Genomic DNA, 9556 nt, shown 5'->3' with positions numbered 1-9556 from the left:
CCAGACAAAAACATTTACTACGAAAGAACGGTCAATGTCATGCCATAATACTCTTATCGAATTTGATGGGCATATATAAACTTAGTTTGTGTTTAAACAATTTAAAAATATATTTTAAAAAGTTTAGTTTACATTCTGGATTAACAATAGAAACCAGAGTACCTTGGGAAAAAACCTTTTTCACGATTTAGAATTAAGTGAAAGTCAAGCACACATTTTAAAGGAATATATAAATGTGTCTACCATTTCGTTTCTATTTCAATTGTTGCTAAAAAATACTCAATTTTGTTTGTTTATCCATGGAATTTGATCTGTCATCTAAATTGCAGAAAACAGTGAAACAGATTTTTATTGGTTCTATGAAAGCCTGGTCCTTTTCTTCTTCTCCTCTCTTCCTTTAAACCATTTGATAAAATGAGGAACCTATATATATGAAGCTCAGGATACGTCTGAGAAGAACTTAAAAGAAATGTGTCAATAGCAATACTTCAACAGCAAAAAAACAAGATATGGTTGCTTTTCGGTTATTTTGTTTTCCCGTTCAGACTCAAAATTGATTGGGCAAAACCAGAGACCAATCACACCCTACATGGTACAAGTTAGGGAATATCCTTCCAGTACTTTTCAAGAAAGTTATAACAAACTTCAACGGTCAAAATGAAAGATGACCACCTGTCAGCAATTTTGTTTTCCCAATCAGATTCAATATTTAAAAAAGCACAACTAGGGACTAGGTGAAAGCTATATAGGAACTAATACATAAATAACCCTCCAGTAATTTTCAAGAAATTGCGATAACAATATTCAATCCTCAAAATCCAAGATGACGACCTGTCCGCCATTTTGTTTCCCAATTACACTCAAAAGTAATTTTGCAAATCTAGAGATCTGAAGGGGAAATAACATGTGAACCATCCATTCCAAAACTTTTAAACAAATAATTATAATGAAGTTCAATTGTCAAAAGCCAGGATGGCCGCCTGTTAGCCATTTTGTGTTCGAGATTATTCTTAAATCAAATAATCTTAATTCAAGACCGCTGTTTATCTTAATCACATGAAAATAACCCATTACAGATAATATTTCTGTGTAGATTTGTTAAAATTCCATCAAGATAAACAGCGGTTTTGAATTAAAGATACATGATTAAAGAATAATTTCGATCAACTGGTTGCTATGTTTTGTTTTATCAGCTTATCATTATCAGATGGTGGACCAGTCAAATCGCCCTGCGTCCGAAGTTTGCCATCAGTCGGTACATAAACAATCCTGGCCCGACGTCGACTTCCATCATCGACTATATTATTTAAACCTATTCATTTATTAAACTTGAAGAACAAGCGAGTTGAAAAATACTTACTGTGCATACATCTCGACAGCCATTCCCCGATCTTTTCTGAACGAAAAAAATAAAATTATGAACAATAATTAAGCCATAATAAATTATTTCTTTGATTCTCATCCAAAGTTAGGTAATCAGTGTGACTAGGTGTGACTATTCATTTATTAAACTTGAAGAACAAGCGAGTTGAAAAATACTTACTGTGCATACATCTCGACAGCCATTCCCCGATCTTTTCTGAACGAAAAAAAATAAAATTATGAACAATAATTAAGCCATAATAAATTATTTCTTTGATTCTCATCCAAAGTTAGGTAATCAGTGTGACTAGGGGGGGGGGGGGTGTTGTTAACTGACGTATTCGATAAGTTTATATGAAATTAATGAACACAAGTGTTAGATTCTAATTATCATATGGTTTGAGGAACACCGTTACATTTTCAATATTTCACCTCTTTATCTATATAATTGATGGAAAGCCCACTTTCCACTTCAGAGACTCTAGCTTAGCGGGAGGTCATATATAATGATATGCCATTCACCTCTGACGTCATTGTCATTTATCTATGAAGTCTCAATTGTTTCCACAGTGACTTGAATGTTTTTTGTATGTGTGCTTTATCGTTTTTATTGAACGGCAATATTGCACTGAAGTTCTGTATTAAGCACGTATAATTGTTTCAACAAAAATTGGTTGATATCAGTTTGAAAATTGAGAAATTTATCTTTTGAAAGCTGTTTCTGTAAAGTGTCTGTTTCAAGGGTTTCATGACATGCTTGGAAGTGTCGTCATATTAGGAAATTAACGCCTCATTCATATCAGATATGATTCCCCCTCGAAAATGATGTTTCACATTAATGTTGGTTATCTAGCAAAGGGTTAAGGATGTAGGAATGTCAATATTTAACGTAAGTATGAGGTCGTAATCAAAGGTGGCATAACAAGCGTCGTTTTGTATTAATGTTGACAAAACGTTTATCGCATGTGAGAAAATTGATGAAAAAAAACTGTAATTTAGTGATATTTTTTCCCCTTTTTTACGACATGCTGCAAATCGGCGCGGTTGTCATAGGTATGTTTTGTGAAGATCGATACTTTTGTTTGTAAACTTTTCACTCCCATTATTTGCATTAATAATGGGTAAAATTTCCAAAAAACAACTGAATGATGGATTCAAGAGTCAGAAGCATCGGAGGAGACTGAAAAATATCAAGAGAGGTGTTAGATAGGATCACATTTTATATGTATTAACACCATGGACTGGAGGCATAGCAAGTTAATTGCTGAACTGACTGGTTGCTTAACGAAATATTAGAACATTGAAAGATGTAGATTTAGCTGATGGTTTATTGCCTCTTCATGTCTTAACACATATGCAGATCTATCTGGAGGCGTAAGGATAATGACCTTAGACGTATCCAACAGTTGTTTATTGAATTTTCAATTTTAGTGAAAACATTCATTAGTAATATTACCTTCTTTTGTCGAAACTAAATTGTCATATACTTATTGTAGAACTCGTAATTTGTCAACCATATTTGATTTACTTGTTTTACAATACATGTGTAATATCTAAATATAATATAACTCAAGAGTTTCATTTCCTTGTATTGTAAAGGGTGAATAAAATTACAACACATTTCCTCTTGGAACGAGTCCTTGAGAGGAAATAGTGTATTTCAACTTTTCATGCAAGCTAATTTGAACTGCTGATCTTGATAAAGATGTACAATGGGCTCAAAATCCTGGCATTGGACCGCATAGACCAGCTTTGAAAGCCATGATGTAGTTATGTACCCAACATACTTTAAATATAGACTACCCTGTATGAATGGCAAATGTACACTATCGACAAGTGACAAATATGTTGTATTAGATCTTTGAAATGCTCAATATCAATTCTTTCTTCATACTGGAAACATCATGATTGTAAAACAAAACACATACAAGATATGGCACATGCATTATTGAAATATTAAAGACTTCAGCTGTACAAAAATCAGATAGAAAACATTTTTTTCAGTTTAATTAAAACCCTTGTAAATTCCATGGCAATCTGCCAACAGACTTGTCAAGGAAAGCATTTCGGTATATTAAAAAATATATATATAGTATCCTTTTAAAACCATCATTTTTTTAAATCTAAAATTACAATTAATTGATTAAGATGAATATTTGTAAAATATTTGAAATATTCAACTGTATGTTTGAACTTACTCAAGTCTTTACATGGCCGACATCATGTTTATCACACTGCCGACTTTTTTAACAGAAGAACTTCAGTTCTTTACAAAGAAACTTATGTGAAATAAAACATATTTAATTGGTTACAAAGATTGTTAATTTGATGGTTAGTAACACTGTCCAAGTCATGTTCTATATTTGTTTTATTCCCACTTTAACCACGCTCAAGGATTAAATGTTTCTTAAATAGTTATGTTTTGCAGCATCAATAAAACCGAAATAAAATTGAAATTAGACATTCATCATTCTCATGTATACTTTTGAAGTTTGATTTTCGTTAAAAAGTAATTTCTTGTGACGTGTCATTTTATCGGAAATACAACACACATACTGAGCTATAAAGAAAATGTGGAGACCAGAAAACATTATGTGGATTCCATTTTTTCCACAGAAAACATCTGAATCACACATGGTTTTAATCTGATAAAAAACACCTTCATGTCAAATCTTCAAAAGAAGAACTTTCTGAGAAATAGAGATAACAAACAGTGTTAACATTAAAGACAGCTGGTTGTTAGCCATTTCGTTTTCATGATCAGATTCAAATTAAAAAATCCCCCCTGTGGTTTTCAAGAAATAGGGAAAACGAACTTCAATTTTCAAAATCAAAGACGGCCGACTGTCAGCCATTTTATTTTCCCTAATCAAAAATGGACCAAGGGGAACCTATACAGCAACTTTGAGAAATCGTCTTTTTTTTTAACTTTTTGAGAAATACCGATAACAAACTTCAATTCTCAAAATCCAAGAGGGCTCATCAGACTCAAAATTGATTTGGCACATCTAGGGACATGAAGGAGAACCTATATTTTTCAAGAAATAGCAAAGGCGTCCCTTGAAAATTTTTCAAGAAATAGAGAAAACAAACTTTAATTATCCAAATCAAAGATGACAGTCTAACTTTAACTTAATACTAATTCAGTTTGAAAAAAGAAATAGAATAGACAAGAAAATAATCATTTCATTATATGTCCGGATGTCAGTTCCCTTATCATAAAAAAGCATGGCCGACAACATGTTGATCACACTCATGACTTTTTTAACAGAAGCACTTCAATTCTTTACAAATATTCTTATGTGAAATAAAATATATTTAATTGGTTACTAAGATTGCTACCTTGATGTTTAGTATCACTGTCCAAGTAATGCACTGTTCTATATTTGTTTTGTTCCCACTTTAAGCACGCTCAAGCAACAACAACTGTCTGTTGTAGAACAACATAGCTCGTCTCACAAACGTTTGTCAATAAATAATTAAAAGATATCAATTGGTATTGACTTGCATGTTATATATATGCCGTGCAACACTTGCACGAAATTTTTGCTTAAATCAAAAAGTTCAAAACATGTCAAAAAGCAGTTTTTTTCCAAAACTCCCCCGGTTCAACTTCGACATGTGACAGTCTATTCTCATACCCTCATCTAAGAGTCTGGCTGAGGTTGAGATATCTCAGTCCACGGAACAGACCCGTGTTAGATTCTATAAACCCCACAGGGGTCCTGATATCAAATATCAGTATCCTAGCACAATTATAGTGATGTGTTTATGTCTCTCAACACTTAAACTGCACCAAAAAATCAAAGTTTTCGCCAGCATAAAAAGTCTAAGCCATGTGCCAGTCATCTGACTCTAAAGACTCTTACTACTATTATAGTATACATACTCAGTAGCAAGTATAGTGGTACTGTTAGCCATGGCGGTCATCGTGAATTTTGGACCGACCACAAAACTAACAATACTTGGTCAGGACCATATCAGGATCATTTCAGGTAAATACTTAATACAATTGGTGGAACTTCAGAAATTTGACTCAGGTGTTGTTCAGGAAAGCCATGACTTTACAATCTTGTTACAAAATGGCCGCAACGGCTGCCATTTCAAAGTTTTTAGGAGGCTGCAAAATAACAGCACTTTGCTGGCTTCCCTTCCTTAACATCCTCATCAATTTCTAGCCCAATGTCACCGGTGAAACTGAAGAAGAAGTTTAAAGTGTGTTTTTCAAGATGGCACAATGGCGTCCATCATGGATTTCGGACCGACCGAAAATTAACAACACTTGGTCACGACCATCTCATGATCAGTTCCGGTAATTTAGATGTGAATCCCAGTGGTAGAAAATCACTATAGTTCATCCTGACCCTTTGGGTGAGATGACCTTAAAACCAACGCCCACACAGACGCTGGGTGACAGTATCTCTGGCTGAAAATAATGATGTTTTACAGCATCAATAAAACAGAAATACCTTGTGACATGTCATTATATTACAAATACTGCACACATATTCAGATATACGGTAAAATGTGAAGACCAGAAAATAGAATAGATTCCATTTTTTCACAAAAAAATAAACAAGAGATCCAAGAGGGATATTGGCGCCAATCATTGAATGATCCATATTAGTAAAATGAAAGACTGATCTTTTGTCTTCTTTTCCCTTCTTTCACTCTTCCTTCAAAGCATTTCATAACTTTATATAACGCTATATAGCAGAAGCAACCTTGAATTGTCAAAACCTAAATTCTACACTCAAATTTGAGAAAGACCCATAATGGCTATTTAGTACTTTAGTAAATTGTTAATCGTCAAAATCCCAGATGTTTGCCAAGTTGGTCATATACAGGAATATGCATAATAAGAGATCACGGGGAACCAAGATATGAAATTTGAAATCTAGCGGTAACAAATATCAATTGTCACAATCCAAGATGGCCGCCTGTCGGCCATGTTCTTTTCCGATCGGTAACGAAATGCAGTATGCAAAACAAGTGACCAAGGGGAACTTACATTTTGAAAAACATTTTAATGCCACATATCTGTACGTTAAACATCTGAATGACACATGTTTCTAATCTGATAACAAGCAAACCTTCAGAAATCTCATAAACATCTAAGAAGAACTTTTCCGAGAAAAAGAAACAAACTGTTAAAATCCAAGACCGCTTCTTGTCATCAGTTTGATTTCATGATCATATTCAAAATTGAAATATTACTCCTACTTTCAAGAAATAGCGATTACAAACTGAATCAAAGATGGACGTCTGTCAGACATTTTGTTTTCTTGTTAAAATTGAATTGGCGCAACTAGGGATCTACACAAGAAGAAGTTAACTTTTTGTGAAATAGTGATAACAAACTTAAATTCTCAAAATCCACGATGACCAAGGGAAACCTAAACGTTCGAGAAGTATTTTTCAAAAGAGCGATAACAAGGACTGTTTATGGACTATGGCAGATGAGAGACCATGGAAGGGTGATTTGACTAGCCCACCATCTGATGACAGTGGGCTTAAACAACTTAAAAAGATAGAAGTTTAAATAGGATACAGGACATTTAGTTTGAAACAACTACAGACATTCTTGAAAAAATGTGAGAAATGTCTGCAAATCAGACGTTAAATGAAAATTCAGTACTTTTCAAGAACTGAAAATAACAGTGGTTGTTTACAGACAGACCGACGACAGGCGGACTACAGATCACGAACGCAAGGCGATTTGAACAAGACCGGGATACGACCATAGCAGGAAAATCTGTACAGGGTTGGAGTCCAAAGGTTTCTGTGGTTAAGGAGTATTTCTATAATCCACCTTATCACACTCATAGTATTTAGGATCCTCCATATTGGCACACATTGATATTTCTATGATCCAGTCCTGCTATTCTGTGTTTAAGATAACTGGTATATAGGTTGCAGGTCATTTTATATTGAAATAAATTATTTTCTTTTCAAATGACCTAGTCATCAACGAATTAACAACGTGCTTACCACTGGCCACAGCATACACAATGAAAAGTAACAGCGCGGCACCTCCAGCAAAACAAATAGCACTGATCATCAGGTTCACTGCAAATAATCAGATAAAAAATAATTCAGGATTTGAACATCTTATATATATTTCATTGAGATAAGCTTCCAAATCGTACACATTGGACTTGATACCTGAATGGATACGTGCCAACGTCAATAATTTTAATAAAGTTGATAGGCATCCACCCCAGCATTAAAACTACTGCCATGTATCTTTTAAGGTTTTATATTCATAAGACAATAGACCAGGGCCCAGTTTTTCGAAAGGTGATTAAGCTAATCACAGTCTAACAACAATTTTAAAAACCTGCTAAAATAATTTCTGGTAAAATTAACTTGACACATTTTTTTAAAAACCATGACACTCCTAAGTTTCTTCCTTCCTGCTCATTTTAAGGAATATACATACACAGGGTTTGAAGTAAAGGAGAAATGAGATTTTCACTCATCAAGCTAATTGACTTTTAAACAAGTGGACCCAAATGTCTGGGCTTTTTTCAGAAATTATGGAAAAGCAGCATCATCAACAAATTACAAATATTTCCTAACATCTACATTTTCATGTGAAACTGTAACTTTATCATAAACATCACATCTCTCGCCTTTCTATTGTCTCCATGTAAAATTCCCATTGTTTATGAAGACAAGATAATGGTATGACATTATTTTACTTAAGTTTTATTCATTCATTTATTCATTATTTATTTTATTTAATTATGGAAAGCCTGATCAGAAAGTGTTTTGAATACTTACTGATGGTTCTGCAATCATAAATCTCTGTTGGAGCGGAAATTGAAAAAGTAAACATAATTAGAACCAGTACGTCAAACATTGGTTTGAAGAAATACAGTTTCAATCAACATATCATTTGAATTAAACTTTAAAACTACACATGAGATCTCTTAAATGTGTGTATTATACAGAAATGATTAAGTATTTCACAGATATGATAAAGTATTACACAAAAATGATTAAGGATTTCACAGATATGATAAAGTATTTCGCGAAAATAATTAAGTATTTCACAAAACTTATCAAGTATTTCACAAAAATGATAAAATGTTTACAATAGTTAACTATATAGTTTGTCATTTTTTTCTTTACTGTAAACTATAGTGTGACTCTCAAAAAGAATACCGAATTCACACGAGCAACCGAATATATAGTCAGGTAGTGTCGTTAATTTATTTTTAAATGTATACACCTTGTACAGTCAGGTTACCTTGGTAACCACAAAATTACAACAAGATATAGATTACGCACATCTACAATGTATAAGAGTTATTGCCAAAACGTTTCGTTGAAATTCCCTCAGCAGTTTCGGAGGAGTAGCCGGTATATCGTTGTGTCTACAAACGGACATACGGACGGACGGACGGACCACGGACGAAGGATAATTATAATAGTGGGCTAAAATGACTTTTTTCACAAAATACATAAGAAGTAAATATATATATATTTACTGTATTAGTATCTTGGAAATTACTTTATGTTTCAAACTTTCCTATTAAGTTAAAGTAAATATTTCATAGTATCTGTTTTGTGACTAATTAAGTTACATAATTAGCTAATCGGGCAAGTGCATCATCGATTGATTTGGGTTAAGTGTATAACCAAGGGAACCAACTTTGCTGGCACAAAATGATGTATCAGTGAGTGTAATGGGAATCTTACGGCCGGCTTCTAACATTGCTTGAGACCCCACCTTCTTACCCCTGATTATAATAATTTCCCCAGCACAGCACTTGTATATATGTGCTTAGTTTAATTGAGATATCAGTGACCTTGTACTTTTACCCTCAGGCATGAAAAGCTACTCCAACTCAGCACTTTCTTTGTGAGGAAGCAGAGGTTTAATTCTGAATGTGTTTGCATCACAACAGCACTTGATATATTGTTCATAAATGTAATTTCTATTCTTTACAACAATGAACATAACCTCCATCCCTCGGCCCTGGAAGTTATCCCAAGCATGCACCTTATTTCAGAAAGCATTGGGTTATAATTCTGAGTGCAATCAGCCAATAGAACTCTAGATATTTTGCAGAAGCAAACTTAAAAATGGACAGACAAATACAGACTGATTGCTATAAGGCATCTCATCTTGTGATCATATAAGGTGAGGAGCAAATGTAAGATACATTTTCTAAAGGTTTTGTTT

This window comes from Pecten maximus, chromosome 14, assembly GCF_902652985.1.
Source record: "Pecten maximus chromosome 14, xPecMax1.1, whole genome shotgun sequence".
Classification (NCBI taxonomy): domain Eukaryota; kingdom Metazoa; phylum Mollusca; class Bivalvia; order Pectinida; family Pectinidae; genus Pecten; species Pecten maximus.
Note: the sequence above shows the minus strand (reverse complement) of the source record.